Source organism: Bufo gargarizans, unplaced genomic scaffold (genome assembly GCF_014858855.1).
Source record: "Bufo gargarizans isolate SCDJY-AF-19 unplaced genomic scaffold, ASM1485885v1 original_scaffold_1350_pilon, whole genome shotgun sequence".
NCBI classification, from domain to species: domain Eukaryota; kingdom Metazoa; phylum Chordata; class Amphibia; order Anura; family Bufonidae; genus Bufo; species Bufo gargarizans.
This window is the reverse complement of record NW_025334321.1, coordinates 17,204-35,178: the sequence shown is the minus strand read 5'-3', so window position 1 is coordinate 35,178 and position 17,975 is coordinate 17,204. Positions and strand designations below refer to the sequence as shown.

The following is a 17,975-nucleotide window of genomic DNA, read 5'->3' as shown; positions in this document are numbered from 1 at the left end:
TGACGTGAAGCCTGATTCTCTTCAATGACATGCAGACTGATTCTCTGCTGACATGAAGCCAGATTCTCTGTTACGGGACCTCTCTCCTCTGGCTGGGTGCCTGGGCCTAAATATATGCCAATGGACTGTTCCAATGTTGGGTGACGTGAAGCCTGATTCTCTGCTATGGGACCTCTCTCCAATTGATATTGGTTAATTTTTATTTATTTTATTTTTATTTTTATTCATTTCCCTATCCACATTTGTTTGCAGGGGATTTACCTACATGTTGCTGCCTTTTGCAGCCTTCTAGCTCTTTCCTGGGCTGTTTTGCAGCCTTTTTAGTGCCGAAAAGTTCGGGTCCCTATTGACTTCAATGGGGTTCGGGTTCGGGACGAAGTTCGAATCGGGTTCGGATCCCGAACCCGAACATTTCCGGGAAGTTCGGCCGAACTTCTCGAACCCGAACATCCAGGTGTCCGCTCAACTATAATCAGGAGTAATGGAGGAAAAGCGTTTGCCAGGTCCATATCCCACTTTTGAGCTAGAGCATCTACCACAATTGGATTTTCTTTGGGATTTAGAGAAAAGAAACAATTCAGTTGTGAATTTTTTCCTTGACGCGAAGAGATCTATCTCTGGTCTGCCCCATTTCTGACAGATCTGTTGAAAAATCTGTTTGTTTAGATACCATTCCCCTGAGTCGATTCTGTGGCAGCTGAAGAATCTGCCCTAGAGTTCTGAGTTCCTTTCAAATACATTTTTTGAAATGGACAGGACTTTCTTTCCCGCCCATGTGAAAATATTAGACACTGCAGGAGTGGACATCTGTTCCCTCCTTGCCTTTTTAGATAGCAGACAGCTGTTATGTTGTCTGACAGGACTCTGACATGATGTCCCTGGAGAAGATGCCCGGCCTCTTTTAGCGTTTTTAACACAGCCTTCAATTCCCTGTAGTAAAAGACCTTAGCCCGTCCTGTAGGGACCATGTCCCCCGAAAGAAGTGCTCTTTCAAATGACCCCCCTCTGAGACTTGCATCCGTGGTGACTATTATGGCTGGAGTCCTTTCTTCAAATTTTTGGGCGTCACCCACCAGGACAGTGAGTTCAACACCGTGTCCGGCATTATTATTGCGGAACTGAGGGAATGATGATCCCTGTCCCAAGCCCCCAATATCACTTCCTGAAGGACCCTCAAATGGAATTGAGCCCAAGGCACAATTGAGAAACAGGAGGTCATGAAACCTAGGATCTGCATAGCATCTCTTAGAGTGTGGGTCTTCTTTTTCCTGAAGTTTTCTATTCTCCTTCTTACGTTGATCTGTTTTCTTTCTGCAAGAAATGAATGTTGAGCTACTGTATCCAGGAGTGTTCCCAGGAACTTCTTCGTTGTGTCTGGTAGCAGGTCCGATTTTTTTGTAGTTTATGACCCACCCCAGATCTTTGAATAGAGACAAAGTTTGATGAATGTCCCCTTCCAACTTCTGTTTTGAATCTGCGATGAATAGGAAGTCGTCCAGATAGGGCACGATCACAAACTGACTCTGGCCATGATAGGCCATGATTTCTGAGACGACTTTTGTGAATATGCGTGGGGCTGATGATATCCCCAACGGCAAACACTGGAACTGGTAATGGAGAATTTTCCCTTTGTTCCTGATCGTGAATCTCAGATACTGCTGGTGTTGCTGATATATGGGGATGTGATAGTACGCATCCTTCAGATCCAACGTGCATAGAAATGCCCCTGGGGTGGGTGATCAATGGGGTTGTGGATCTTATGGTTTCCATCTTGAACCTTTAATAGGTCACCCATTTGTTCAGAAATTTCAAGTTGAAGCCGTCTCTGATGGACTCTGATTCTCAGTGATTCATCTCCAATTTTGCCAAAAGTGTTGTAGTCCCCCCCCCCCCCCATGGTCTGGCGTCATTGTTTCCTTGTTTTTGTATTGGGGTTGAAGAGGAACCCCCTTCCTCTCCCCCCTTTTTGGTAGCTCCATCTACCAGTTTACCCTTTCCCTCTAAACGACCTGTTCTGATTCTGACTAGAAGGTTTACAAAGGGGGCGGAGCCAACGTCTGAGCTGTGAAGACATGCTCTGCTGAGCTCCGCTTAATATCTTGCTAAAGGGACCTGCCTACGTTAGCTGTTGTACTCCAAAATGGTGAAAATCGGAGGACAAAAGACCACAGACCATGCTGTAATCCCGAGAGGTCCTAACCCAGGAACAGGAATGGCGAAATATCTGAAGAAACAGACCGTTACGCCTGCAGCTAAAGAATCTAAGATGGCGCCGGCAGACGAGCGCTCTGAAGCAGACGCTGATGGAGGCATGTCTGAGAGAGAAAACGATGGTGGTGAGTCTGTATGCTCCCGCACACTGCCCATGTCCAGGCGTTTCATCAAACAAGCCCTATCCCTCTCACCTCTTAAACAAGAAATCTCCGTACTTACCCAGGAGATTCACCACATAGGCCACAGGGTCGAGTCACTGGAAAACATCTATCAGGCCACCCTGGAACATAGCGCCGCTGTCTCTGAATCCCTCTCCTCCTGCCAGCAGCATATAAATCACCTGCACGCAGCCATGGAGAATCAAGAAAATCAGAGCAGGAGGAACAACCTCCAGTTTAGGGGCATACCAGAGAATGTGCCTAATAATGATCTCATTTCCACCATTAAACAAATAGCTGAAACCCTCCTGGGAAATAGCGACACGTCTGACATGATTATAGAAGGAGCTCACAGAGCCCTCAGACAGATACAGAGCCTCCCAGGGACATTATCTGCCGATTTTTTAATTATGCAGACAAAGAAAAAATCTTCAATGCAGCTAGAGCCTCAAATGCCATCTCTTTTGGCGATTCTTCTATTAAGATATTCCAAGACCTTTCTCCTGTTATCTTAAATAAGAGGAAAACCCTGAAACCTCTCACAGATCATCTTCACAGCAAGAATATCTTATACAGATGGACCTTTCCCTTCGGTCTGACCTTCAAGTACGCAGGAAAACAGATCAAGATATCTACCTATATGGATCTACAGGACGCATTTTCTTCTATGGACATTCCTTCAATGGACATAGCAAGTTGGGAAGCAGTGTCTGAGATCCCCGCATTGCCAGATCTTCCGAAGATGACCCCCCGGGAGAAGACTTCTACTCCTAAGCGACAGCGCCTGAAACACCGCAGTGGCAACTTGACCCCGAGAAGGATAACTGGATCTTCGTCATAGCTCTCTCTCCCTTATCTGGAGTATATATTCAAACATCTTATTTAATCCCAATATTAGCAGGATCCTGTACTTGGGTTAACCCCGCTCCCCCATCTGAAGAAGCCATTAAGCTTCATGTTGTTCTTAAAGCGGCAATTTGACTCTCTACCGCCGTCTTACTGTTTTATTAATGTTTGTTTCTCTTTTATGTTTTTATACTTGTGGAGCACTTGGATATCATCCGCAACACTATGCGTTAAGTGCTGGGGGTATACTCACTTCTCTAGGGACCGCCAATATATCCCAATCATCTAGTCATGAATGACCTTAAATTAGTGTCCTTTAATGTAAAGGGCCTTAGATCTCCATCTAAAAGATCCCCAATTTTTCCCCTCCTTTGGAAGGAAAGATGCTCTGTTTTATTCTTACAGGAAACCCATTATAAGCATGGTTGCTACCCTGATCTTTCATTTTCCAAATTCCCAAATTGGTACCATTGTGGGGCATGGGGTGCGGCCTCTAGAGGAGTGAGTATAGGATTCAGGAGAAGGTTTACAAAAGGGCTGCGTTTTTTTTTGTTTTTTCCTTTTTTGTATCTGCTGCGTTTTCCAAGATGGAGTCCAGAACTGGCCCAAACACAAAGGAACCTGTGAAAGGTATTGCAGAGAGGCTAATCCTCCTCAATAGCCATGGTCTGTCTTATAGCCGTGAGGAGGGGGTCTAAATCTTCAGAAGAAAATAAATATCTTCTTTGTGCCTCCAAAGGATGGGAAGCTGAGACCTCTTCTTCAATCAGAGAAATATAAACCTTCCTCCTCAGAGTCAGAGTCTAGCTGAAATCTGGGCCGCTTGGAGAGGGGGAGATGGAACGGAATATGGGGTCTGGAGTAAACCCCCCACCTACACCTCTTCTTTTACTATAGCTCTTAACTCAGAAAGTAGGGACGATCGTTCCTCTTTAAGAATTTGTGACAAGCATTCTGGGCATAATGATTTATTATATGAATCCAGAACTTTTATTGGGCAAGTTGCACACTTTTCCCCCTTCTTTATTGGGTCTTGTGACCTGTCTCCTTTCCAGTCTAAGGAAAAAATTGATAAACAGACTCACATTTTAGTACCACATAATAACGCTGTTAGCCAATGGAAGGGAAACCACTTACTAGGGCCTAAACGGATGAGTCTGAGCAAGCCTCTTGTTGGCAGATGTCTGGACCTCCATGATGCAACATTAAAATGATTGCAATCAGTCATGGCTCTGCCTCCTTGGTTCTTTCCGGAGGGACTCATTACTAGAAAAAGTCAACCTCCATGCATGCGGTACCTCATTGCTCCTGAGGTCTTCAGCATGCGATGTACGCCATATTGCAGGGGAGTGCAGGAGCCACAGCCAAGCCCAGAGCTCCAGAAGGAGAAGCGACATCGGCATCCCTGATCCTGCAGCCTGTTTCTTCGCCCGGAATGCAGTCCAGTTCCAGGTAGCAGGGTAACCAGAGGGGTGCTGATTTTTGGGGGCTGCATAAGTCTGAAGAGGAGAGGCTGAACCCCCCGACCAGACTCACCCTTCTTACTATATTCTATCCATTTAATTTGGGACTTCTTCCTCTCTCCCCCTATCCCCGTAGGGACAGGAAGAACACTGCAGAGAGGGGGTGGGGAGGGGCCTTTTAATCTCTCTTTTTCTTCCTGTCCCAACACAAGCCAATAGGACATCCTCCATGGGTGCTGTCATGGAGGACGTCCTGGAAAAATTTGATTTGCAACGAATCCGAATTTACTCATGCTTCGTGGTAAAGAATCAATTTTTTTTCTATTCTAAATGGCTGTTGCACGTGTTTGGACATGGAGCAAAGAAACTATGGGAACGAGGGATCACCCACAATGCCTTGCATGCAGCCAATCAGCAGCCAGCCAGCCCTGTGATGTCACAGCCCTACAAATAGCCTCAACCATTGTGGATTCAGCCATTTTTCAGTGTACTTAGTGCAGGGAGAGACATCAGCATGCGCTAGGGACAGTGGTAGAAAAGACTTTAAAACTTATATTTTGCTGTATAGAAGTTCATGAAAAGGATAGGGAGGAATCATTCCACAGTATTGAAGCAGAACAGGGTTCAGTAGGGTAGGTTACAGCCGGGGTAATAGGAACAATCCAATTACATATTGCTGACTGCAGATCCAAATTGCCATTATACAGCTCTGTAATTCCAGCAAACTGTTCTTGTTATTGGGGTGCAAGCCATTACATACAATATTTCTACGTCTTATTTGCCCTGGTGCAGGGCAGTTATATGTTCTAAAGAATATTTTGTCTTGTATTAGTGGAAAAAAAGGCTTATTGGTCGTTGTGTGGTGACGTGAGAAAATTACAGCCCTTTTTTGGTATGTATATGTGGCAAAAAAATATATATTATTTGCCGTTCAGGGGTGCAGTTATATCTTCTAATGCCCTTTTTGGCATGTATTAGTGGCAAAAAATATATATATTGTTAGCCGTTCAGAGGTGCAGTTATATGTTCTAAGGCCCTTTTTGGCATGTATTAGTGGGACAAAAAAAGTATTTGCCGTTGTGTGGTGAAGTGAAAAAATTACAGCCCTTTTTGGCTTGTATTAGTGGCAAAAAATATATATTTTATTTGCCATTCAGTGGTTCAGCTATAAGTTCTAAAGCCTTTTGTGGCATGTATAAGTTGAAAAAAAAAGGGCCTATTTGCCGTTCTGCAATGCAGTTATATGTTCTAAAGCCCTTTTTGGCGTGTATTAGTGGCAAAAAAATATATATTATTTGCCGTTCAGCGGTGCAGGTATATGTTCTAAAGCCCTTTTTGGCATGTATTAGTGGCACAAAAAAAAGTATTTGCCATTGTGTGGTGAAGTGAGAAAATTAGAGCCTTTTTTGGCATGTTTTACTGGCAAAAATATATATATTTGCCGTTCAGCGGTGCAGTTATATGTTCTAAAGCACTTTTTTGCGTGTATTAGTGGCACAAAAAAAATATTTGGCATTTTGTGGTGAAGTGAGAAAATTACAACCCTTTTTGTCATGTATTAGTGGCAAAAAAATATATATTAGTGGTCGGGGAACTGACGGGAGAACGTAACTCCTACCTGTTGATGTATAACTAAAGCGGTTAGATTTGTGCCGAAACCGCGCCGTTGTGGGGATGCCTGAAGGAGGGCATCCCCTTGGTGTGAGAAACTGAGGCCGAGGGTGGCTAGGGTGGGAGTGTTGAAACAAAGTTCGTTGAGGGAGGGGGCATACTGCCATGATATAGGCAGCGGTGCCCCTCCCACAAATACAGGCTAATAAATTAGCCTTAAAAAGTGTGGTCGGGGCACTGACAGGATAACGTAACTCCTACCTGTTGATGTATAACTAAAGCGGTTAGATTTGTGCTGAAACCGAGCCTTTGTGGGGATGCCTGAAGGAGGCAAAAAAAAAAACAACAATTTCTTTCAAGATAACTTTATAACTCCTAATTACAACACCAAACTTTGAAAAGCATGGGACATTTTGGAATTCGGGTGAGGTATATATCAGTTTCAAACAAGAGGAATGCCAGCGAACTAGTCTCTTGATGATATGTGCTGGTGCTTGATTTTTTGACGTGGCGGATGCTGCCCCTATGCAAAAAGAATGCCTGGATACTGAGGACGGGTCTATTCCAAGGTTAGCAAACAATACACTAATGTGGGTTACAGTGAGTATCGTTGAATGGTAGCAATGGGCTATAGGGCAGCTTGTCGTTTAACACGGTCAATAGCTGTTGGAGAACATGAACGGGGCACCAACGATGTGTGGCAGGAAAATAGGATACCTGAGTTGGGGGGCCTACCTGAGACGTCTTAGTGGTAATTAGCGAGAGTATGAAACCGTCTCTGATAGTGTTGAGCTGTCTGACGGTGACAAACCTATCACTGTTAGGAGGGGAAGTAAACTCTCCCAGTCTCAAGAAACCGTAAAAAGCCAAGTACATGGCTGCTTTCACTACTAAACTTTGCTGGGCATTGAAAGGTTCTCTGTCCAGCATGTCAGAGAGATCACGGAAAAGCTGGCCGATAACGGGTTGCCGGCAAGTGCGTCTCTCTCTGTTACATTTATTCAGACCCTTTAGAGTGGCTTTGATGGCATGAATAGAAAACAAGGAACCCTCCTCTGGGTAACTCATGGCTCTGAAATGCTGAACTCCCGCGAGGTAGGACTTGACCGTGGAGTGTGACAGTTTCAAATCGGTATGACAGTAACCAATAAAAGCTATAATGTACTCAACAAACTCAGTGTTGCCTTGAGGAAATTTGTCCTGGAATTTGCGAAAAGCTCCCCAACCTGTCTGATAGGCCCTAGCAGTATTAGGCGAGAGGGATTTGGCTAACAACGAACGAGCTGTGGCCAGATGAGTGTCTAGATTAGGGTCAGAGAGGCGTACGGAGGGACTGTGGCACTGATGACATCTGCTTCTGGACAAACCTGCGAGAAAAGGGAAAAGTTAAATCGAGATAAGGCATCGGCAGCTGTATTGTTAGTCCCGGGGATGTGCGAACATATATAGCCGAATTGGTGTTGTAGAAAAAGAAGAACCCGACATCTTACAAATTACATAACGTGAGGGGACTTGGATGACCCGCTATTCAGAATGTCAATGACTGCGGCATTATCTGAAACAATTGATACAGCTTGGCCAGACCATTCTTGACCCCAAACATGGGCAGCTGCTACTATGGGGTAAAGTTCAAATATTACCGAGGTGTGAAAGAAACCTGGGATAGAGCTGACTTCACTCGGCTATTTGTCCGCTAGCCAGTGGGTGCCAAAAATAGCTGCAAAGCCTGTATTTGCGGCGGCATCAGAAAAAACTACGGGAGAGTTCTTGGATATATCGGGGATAAAAAGCGAAATGCCATTCCACTGCCTAAGAAAGTGGTCCCACGTGTTTAAATCAGCAATGATCAGCTCGTCCAGGCATATGAGGCTATCCTGGGAGGGGGCTGTAGGGAGGAGTGTGAGCAAACGAGAAATGAACACCCTACCTTGCGGAATGATGCGCACGGCAACGTTCAGCATGCCTAAGAGTGACTGTAGCTCCACTCTTTTGACCACCCTGGCTAACTTGAAATTGTGGATGACTTCCCTTATTCTGTGTAACTTGTCATCCGGCAATCTGGCTAGCATATTGTGGGTGTCCAAAATGATGCCAAGGAAGGTGATGACTGTGGATGGGCCCTCAACCTTTCTGGGAGACACAGAAATGGTGAGTTGACTGAAACAGTTTAGAAGTGAATGATGGTCTTTTGTGGTGGAGTCAGGGTGTTCGATAATTAGAAAATCATCTAGGTAGTGAATGATTTTACTGCAGTGGAATTCATGGACTAGTATCCAGTGGAGAGCTTGGGCTAACTGGTCGAATAACCATGGGCTACTCTTGGAGCCAAAGGTGAGTTTGGATGCAAAATAATAAAGACCCCTCCACTTGATACCATGCCAATGCCACAGAGATGGCTTGATACGCAGTAATTTGAAGGCATCTGAAATGTCAGCTTTTGACAGGATTGAGCCGGGGCCTAACTGCAATATGATGGCTATGTCTTGGTCTATGGACGAATATCTCATGCTGACTTCTTCTGACGGAATGAGGGAATTGATGCTGAGAATGGAGGAACCATGCAGAGCAGACAGGTCGATAATCAATCTCTCTTTCTTGCTGAATTTACCAGTGACCACGCCTACAGGACTGACCCTCCACCGTTCGAAGGGTGAGGATGAAAAAGGGCCTATCAAGAAACCTTTAACTAACTCTGCTGTGATCAATTTATCTGAGACATTTGTGTTACTGTCAGCGGATTGTAAATTTTAGCATTCGTGTATAGATTCTGGTAGGGCAACCATCCCAGTGTGGAAACCGAACGTGAGACCTGTGACTAGGAATTCCACAAAACCTGGGTCGAGATGGTAGCGCAAGAACCGTTGCAAGCAACTTACGTTAATGACACACATGTAACTTTTATCCAATTTTAATGAACAGACTGACTTAGGATGGGCTCTGAAGCAGTTAGAACAAATATGCAGCAAACGACAGACTATAGTTACAGGATGAGTAATTGAAATTGTTGCATATCTGTGACCTACCAAGAAGTTATCTACAATGCCAGAGGATTTCTGCGATTCAGAGGGCCCGGCGACTGGAACTGTGGAACTGAACTTAGCACAGGGAGTGGATTGGCACAGGGAGCATGATGGGGCCCTCAGCCCGGCGAAATGCCTGAAAAATATCTTGGTGTCGATGTTGGCCCAGTTCGTAAGGAACTGAAACTGACAGAGCAGCTGCTGCCTTAGCTGAGAAAGAACAGTGGTAGTCATAGAAGGAACTACCACCGTACTTGTGTCCCAGTTCGGTTACTACAGATCTAGTTCTTCCCTCCAGTCAGGACGCACTGAGCAGATCACGTCTCTGTACAAACTGAAGGCAAGAACAAACTGGTATGGTGAGCTTGCAATTCAGCCTGTGGTCCCGGCCTCTTGGGACCACCGACACATCACCACAATCTATAACCTTACTATCTGAAAGATCCCGGGTAGTGATAAGTAAGGATGCAAGATTAACATCCCTACCTTCCAGGATGTCTTTCTTTATATTGGCAGAAATAAAGTGCACTGGGGTGATATTGGGCACTGCTACTGTGACACGTGAGCCCCCCGCTGCAGATGTAGTCGGGATGGCTGCGTTGGTAGTAAGCGGAGTTTTAGCAGTACCGCGGTTTGGATATCCGAGACAGACGAAGTCAGGCTGTTCAGAAGCCTCCACTTTGTCTGATGCAAGTGACATTTTCCTGCGGGTACAGTATGCTACAATGAATCCCGGTAACCAACCCGTCACCATAACCACGTGGCAAACGACACTCGTGCAAGAGGTGAGAAGGCTATAAACGGATGGCTTACAGGAGACGTATGACTGGTCCGGACCTGTGTGTGGGTGATTCGGTGTGGTTGTCCACTAGAAACACTAAACTGAAGGTACCATCTTGGAAATTGGGTCCAAGATTTATTGGCCCTTACAAAATCTCTGTGATTGTCAACCCGGTGGCGTTTCGTCTGGATCTTCCGCAGACCTGGAAGATCCATAATGGGTTTCACAGGTCTTTATTAAAGAAATATGTGGAACCATCTCCATTGCCACCTACCCCTGTCCTGGTGGATGGCAATTTGGAGTTTAAAATCTCTAAGATTCTTGACTTTGGGGTTCCACCTGGTGCACTGGAAGGGATACGGTCCCAAGGAAAGAATGTGGGTTCTCGCTGCTGATGTCAGTGCTAGCCGCCTGGTGAGGGCCTTTCACAGGGATCGCTAGGAGGTTACCCTTTTCTCCCTGGCTTTTGGGCCTAATCACTTGATCTTACCCACTTGTTGTGACACTGATATGCCACTGATATGCGATGTTTCCACCCATTGGAATTCCACCCTTTATATGTTGGACCGACTATATGAACAGAGAAAGGCTATAAATGATTTCTTGATGATCCAAGCAGACAGGAGTACTGCCTTGTGTAACTTCGATAACAGCCAGTGGCAGCTCATGCGTGACATCTGCCATTTGCTCAGGCCCTTTGAGGAGGTCACATTATTTGTCGGTCACCAGAACTACGGGATGAACAACATCATTCCACTGCTTCATGTCCTGGAACAGATGCTGGTAAATCTGACTGGTCAGGGGACTGGAGACGTGGTGCCTATATCTCACCGCCACATGAACCCTCTGAGCCCACGGACTCCATCGACTCCAACTGGGTAAAGTGGTCAGTAACAATGGTCACAACTAGAGATGAGGCAATTTCTTAAAAATTCAGGCACTTCACGCAGAATTTTTTGAAAAAAATTGTTTCTATACAAATTTATTTGTGGCAAATCGTGTAAAAAAATAGCTATTTCCTGGCTACAGAGAGCCTTTATAGTGGTGTACAACACTGTGCCTTGTAGTAACACGCATAGGGAGTCTGCTTCGGTAGCGAAATAATACTGTGAGTCCGTATGACATGCAGATGACAGGCGTCGCTCTTAGAATCACAGCATACGTTACTTATTTGGGCGGTCACAGGGCCAAAACTGGCCAATTAACTCAAGTATCAACTCAGCCTTACAGGTAGATGTTATCATTAAGAAGAAGCGCACTCCTTTTACATCCTCGTCAGCTGATTCCACATAGATGTCTACAGAACCTGTTCTATTAAACGCTTATACAAGTAGAGCCCCCCAACAGAGTGGAGAGGGTGTCAGCAGTAAGTTACTGATTAATTTATCCCCATTCTCTGATCCGTCAGAACAATTACCCAGAAAAAACGGATCCTGTCTGTCGAACATATGCCTTCACTCGGTCAGCATTTGCTCAATAATCCATCAGTATTGCTAAAGGGAAAAAACAAAAAAACTAAGTGGATCTAAAACAGAGATGACACGTGAAATTGAATATTTGCATGTCTTCTGTGCTTTCTACCCACTGCTGCTTTTGGCTACCAAATCATAAGCCAATTCTAATGGTGTGTGGAAATCCTGGCTGATCCATGCCTGATTCATCTTGATGCAGTGGCCCACTTTGTGGGCACTCTTGCTTAATGTCATATCAAATGTATTGTGGTATCATGCTGTAATTCCCCTTTAACAGGCTGGCATTGTCATTTATTCACCCCTTATATATATAGCTGGGGGGGGGGGGGTGTAACGTTAGTGTGTCCGATGCTAAAGAGAAGATGAGGAAGTTAATGGAATAATTCAGAAAAGATTGTACCGCATATAAGTGCAGCGCTTAATGCTGAATACAAGATTTTTTGTCCACCAAAATAATTCAAAAAAGATTTTACTGCATATAACTGCAGTGCTTAACGCTGAATACAATTATTATTTTTCACCAAAATAAATCACACAAGATTTTACCACATATAACAGCATCGCTGAATACTAGTTCCTGGGAAAGTCATTGACCATCCGGCATCCATTCGCTCCTCCGTAGGATTATTTTGAAAGTGTGTAGAAGCCACACAGGGGCACCCATGCAGCAGATTTATCATAGAGACATCATAGAGATTTTACCACATACAACTGCAGCGCTGAACGCTGAATACAATTTTTCTCCCACCAAAATAAGTAACAAAAGATTTCACCACATAACTGTAACACTGAATACTATTTTTTTTCCACCAAAATAAGTCACAAAAGATTTTACCACATACTGTATAACTGCAGCGCTAAATGCTGAGTGAAATATGTTTTTGCACCAAAATACTTTCATAAAGATTTTACCACATATAACGGAGCACAGAGATGAAAATGGTCTTCGGATTCACCCTCGCACTATACGGACGTCTCAGAAATGAACCTCTTTTCCTGGGAAGGTTATGGAGCGTCCTGGTCATCCAGCATCTATTCGCTTCGCTAAAGGATTATTATGAAAGTGTATAGAAGCCACACGGGCCCCCAATGCTGCGGATTTATCATGAAGACATCATGGAGATTTAACCGCATATAACCGCAGCGCTGACCACTGAATAAATTTAGTTATTCGACTGAAATACTTCAATAAAGATTCTACCACATATAGCCACCTCACTGACTGACTGCTACAGCCGCTACTTCCATGAACCCCTGCTACTTCCCGTGTAGGTAGGCTGCTGCGAAGCAGGTGCTCTACCCCAGGCACGTTTGGCTCCCGACTTCCCACTGCTGCCACCCTGCTGAATCCCAGACATGCTTTCAACACATATAACTGCCGCCGATGTGAACTGAGAATGTATTTTTATTTTTGTACTGAAAAAGGCACTGAACACTTTTGCCACAAATAAGTGCACCAGTGAAATGTGTATATATTTTTCTTTTTTTACTGTAATACGCCCCTATACTCTTTCAACAGAAATAACTGCAGAAGTGAACTAAGCATATATTTTTCTTGTTGGACAGAAATAGGCCACTATACGCTTTCACGAGAATTAACTGCAGAAATGCACTGAGAATACATTTTTCTTTTTTTACTGTAATACACCCCTATACGCTTTCACCATAAATAACTGCAACAGTGCAGTGCATATATATTTTTCATTTTTTAATGAAATACGCCTCTATACGCTTCGACCAGAAATTACTGCAGAAGTGACCTGAGAATATATATTTCTTGTTGGAATGAAATAGGCCACTGTAAGCTTTAACCATAAATAACTACGCTTTTTACAGAAATAACTGCAACAGTGCAGTGCATATATATTTTTCTTAATTTACTGAAATACGCCCCTCTACACTTTCACCAGAAATAACTGCAGAAGTGACCTGAGAACATATATTTCTTGTTGGAATGAAATAGGTCACTATAAGCTTTAACCAGAAAACAATTAAATAGTGCAGTGCGTATATATGTTTCTTATTTTACTGAAATACACCCCTATACGCTTTCACCAAAATTAACTGCAGAAATGCACTGAGAATATATTTCTTATTTTAATGAAATATGCCCCATACGCTTTTATCAGAAATAACTGCAGAAGTGAAATGCGTATATATTTTTCTTATCGTACTGAGTAAGATGCTAAAATATAAGCCACTAAAGGCTTTCCAACAAAGCACTTGCAGCCCAATAACAAAAAGATGTAATGACAGCGCTGTCTAGTGATTATTTGGATCCCCAAATAATCGTTCCCTGCACTTGTAAATCACTTTCCTATCAATGTCCCTAGCACCTTCTGACGTCTCTCCCTGCACTAAAATGCTGTGAAATGTTTCCTCCCTATCCTTTCCCTGCACTTATAAATCCTTTTCCATTAGCTGTCCATAGCGCCTTCACACGTCTGTCTCTGCACAAAAATGGCAGAATCTAAAATAGCTGCCATATTTATAAGGCTGTGACATCACAGGGCTGGTTGGCTGACGATTGGCTGCATGCAGGCATGTCAATCTGGGTGATCCCACCTACCCAGAGTTCCTTGCCCCATTTCCTCAGTCCTCACACGTATAGCCGCTATTTTAGGAAAATTGCTATTCGTTACTACGAAGCGCGAGGAAATTCGTATTCGTTGTGAATTAAAGTTTTCCTGAAATTCCACTTCGTCAGCTTCGATTCGCTCATCTCTATTCGTATGAATTCATTTCTTTATGAACTGGTTCCTAATCTCTAATATTTAGCAAGCATTTTTTCTTCCTGTAGATAAAAAAAATATTGACTAAAACGTCACATGATTCTTATAAATTAAAGATAACAATCTCTGACTTAAATCAGAGAAAGAAAAACCTCATATACAGGACAACGGATCCGCGAAAAATGGAACGCAAAACAACAGTTGTGTGCATGAGCCCTAAGTAAGAGGCAATAGATTCTACTCAGAAACCTAACTATGGAGTGCCATGCATCTTGTAAAGTATTCTACCAAGATTTTTTAAGTCAATTATATAAAGGATGGGGTTGGCAACTGTCCCAAGTGCTTCACCAAATAGTTCCTTCTATTATGGTAAATGCAGCACTACAGTGAGTCTGTTTTTAAATGCTTTGACTCCTTTTAACATTAAAGAGATCTGCTGACAATTATTTATCAACCCTCATCATGCCCTAAACAGTACATATACCAGCTTACTTCTTTTAAAGGTTTAAAAACTGAGTTATCATTCACACATTTCTATTCTGGACCATGTTATTGTTAATGAAATGTAAATATAGTCTTACTGCTGCTGTGGTACAATAAATGCTTTGGCTGTAAATGTGCTATAATTGCAATATCTATTTTTGAACTACAGCAAGAGTTTTTTCATCCTCAAAAGACAGCATTTACAGCATATCAAGCTATCACAGTGAAGTATACTGGTGGCATTAATGTTGTGCTGGGATATATTGGCAAGTCATAATACATTACCATAAGTGTCTATCAGCTATAGAACGCCATAACATGGACTGAATGTTTTTCATTGCAAAGACTTCCAAGGCATATAATAAAAAATGACTAATATCTTCTTAAAAAAACGCCCAACGATTATTAGACCACAGAAGTAAGACATTCACACTGCATGCACTGCATACAAATTACAGAAATTTACAGAAAACCCAAAGTCACAGCATAAATTGAATTATATGGCAAAACTATCTGTTAAATTGCCACATAAGTAACTACAATATCTAATTAAGGTGCTATGTAACTAGATGTAGATACAGTATGTTTGATTAAAAAAAAAAAAGATTAAAACATTTGCAATATATTTCTTTTCAACTAATATATTCACTTAAAATATATTTTATAAAATATTATTACATTTTGTTACTAGTGTTTCTGTAATACTGAACACAAAATTACTTAAATCATCAAATTATTCTTGAAATTAATATATATTTGTATTATTACATTTTACTGTCATAATATGCATTTTATCATTTCTATATAAAATTAAAAAGCAAAAACAAAATCACATACAGTAATTTTTTCAGAAAGACATGTTAAATCCAATGTGGGTTACTTACTGGGAAGCATCATACAAAGAAAAAAATATTGTTATTAGTTCTTGTGGCATAAGTTGATACTTGCAAAAGAATTGACAATTAATCCTCAGTGTAAGCTCTCATATAAATTCCTAGTGTCCTTCACTTTTACCATACATTTGAGTACTGTTATTTCAATATGCAATATTGATCGCAATAGAATTGTAAATATCAAATTCATATTAAAATAAAAAGTATATATTGGTAGGTCCATTTACATTACCTTTGCACTATTAGATTTTATCATGATAATGTGCAGTTTATCATTTATGTAGTATGGAATAAAATAAAACAAAACACCCATCATATACAATAACAATTTCATAAGGACACTTAATCCAATGTTTTACTTACCAGGAAGCAGAATATAAAGAACAAAAATATGTTTTCTTAAGCCCTGGGATTCTATTATTGGTCCTCGGTGTAAGCCTTCATCATATATATATATACTTTTCACTTAACATTCCAAATGTCCTTATTCTACTTTTAACAATATCAGGACAAAAAAAGAAAATAAAGACTAATTACTATAAGCCACTTAAAAGTACTGTTTGTTTTCACAATGTATATTTGCACATTTCCCAACTCCCAAAGTTGAGGAGTTGAACTTTGCCTTTTAATACTTTCCTCTTGGTTGGATAGTTAGTGTAGCCTACATGGTATTTCACTGTTTGAAAAAAAAAAAATAACATTATCCCATTAATTAGATATCTTTGCATTCATAAACTTAAAAGGAATCATTAAACAATGAACTATTGCTTCAATCACATTTTATATTGAATACATTTGTAAATAATTTTTGGTTATTTTTAATTTTCCATGTCAATATCTATAGTTAAGAAAAAAACATAAAAACAGTTTTTGCACTGGTCACTAGGCCTAATAATAGGCACCACTTCTTGGCATATACAGATCAATTTACAGCAGTTATCTGCTTATGTCATTCTAATTCTGCTTGTAACTAGAGTTGAGCTGACACCTGGATGTATGGGTTCGACGGGTTCGACAAACTTCTAAAAAAAGTTTGAGTTCGGGACCAGAACTTGACCCGAACTTGACCCCGAACCCCATTGAAGTCAAGGGGGACCCGAACTTTTGAGCACTAAAATAGCTGTAAAAATGTCATGGAAAGGGCACGAGGGATGCAAATGTCGTCAAAATGGGGTTAAGAGCATGGCAAGTGCTCTGATAAACAAATGTGGATAGGGAAATGACTTAAAATAACATAAAATATGTAAAAAAATAATAATAATCTTGCTCTAGGAGGACCAGGTGGATGTGGCGGTGGAGGAGAAGGAGGTAGCCTACACTTCATTTTGGATTTAAATGTATTTGTATATTTTTAAATTAGGGTACACCCCAAAACATTGGGAAATATAACCTATGATAACCCCCTCCAGTCATGCTAAACACACGTTCAGACAATACACTGGCTGCAGGGCAGGCCAGCACCTCCAACGGGTAAAGGGCAAGCTCAGGCCATGTGCCCAATTTGGAGACCCAGAAGTTGCAGGGGCTGACCCCTGTCAATCAGTTTGTGTAGGCGTGTGCACACTTACTGCCCCACCATGTCGTACGTCCCTGTAATGTTCACGATCCAATTTGATATCTGCTCTATCAACTTTCGATGTTCTTTTATGCGCCTACCATGGTGATCATGGGTGGCTGAGACTCAGGGTTCCAGCCCAGAGAGGGAGCGTGAGAAATAGAGACCACATCTAAGGGAGGATTCATTTTTTTCAAATTTTAAATTAGAGTTGAAATATGGGAGAAATTATTAAAGCATAAAAGTGTGAAAACTTTTCAAAGTTTAAGCATTGAATGAAAGGATATGGCGTGCATTAATTACTGAATAATATATAAAATTATATTCCCTGTCACCTATGCATAGCAGGTGTTTATTCACATCTAAAATTGTATAATGTCAACCCAAGAATGTAAAAGAAAAATTATTGAAATTTATTAAGCTGTCAACTAGGTAAGGGAGGGGTATATTACACCCAAAAATTGGTGAATTTCACCCGAAAATGTTAATGACAAAGTAGTGAAATGATATAAAATAAAACACGTACAAATAAAAATAAAAATTTAGATTTATGAGGTGGATTTCAACCGCAGCTGGAGGCATAATGTTGTTTGCCTCAAGTGCGGTTGCCACGGACAACAGGAGTGTGTGCGGTTGCCTTGGAGTGGTGTGCGTGTATGTATGCACTTTTGTATGCCTGTGTGCACTCTGTTTTATGTGTGGTGTGCACTGACATCTTCGCTTCACTGTGGTTGCCCGTGGCAACGT

General features: G+C 42.0%; 1 protein-coding gene across 1 annotated transcript in view; it reads right to left on the bottom strand.

The window, feature by feature from the left end:
* The window catches only part of LOC122923205 (pulmonary surfactant-associated protein D-like), a 104,373-nt gene extending 88,191 nt beyond the window's left edge, over positions 1-16,182 (bottom strand). The window contains exon 1 of the mRNA XM_044273951.1: positions 16,037-16,182. The gene's annotated coding sequence lies outside the window, so the exon portion shown is untranslated. The remainder of the gene's footprint in view (positions 1-16,036) is intronic.
* Positions 16,183-17,975: the final 1,793 nt, after the last annotated feature.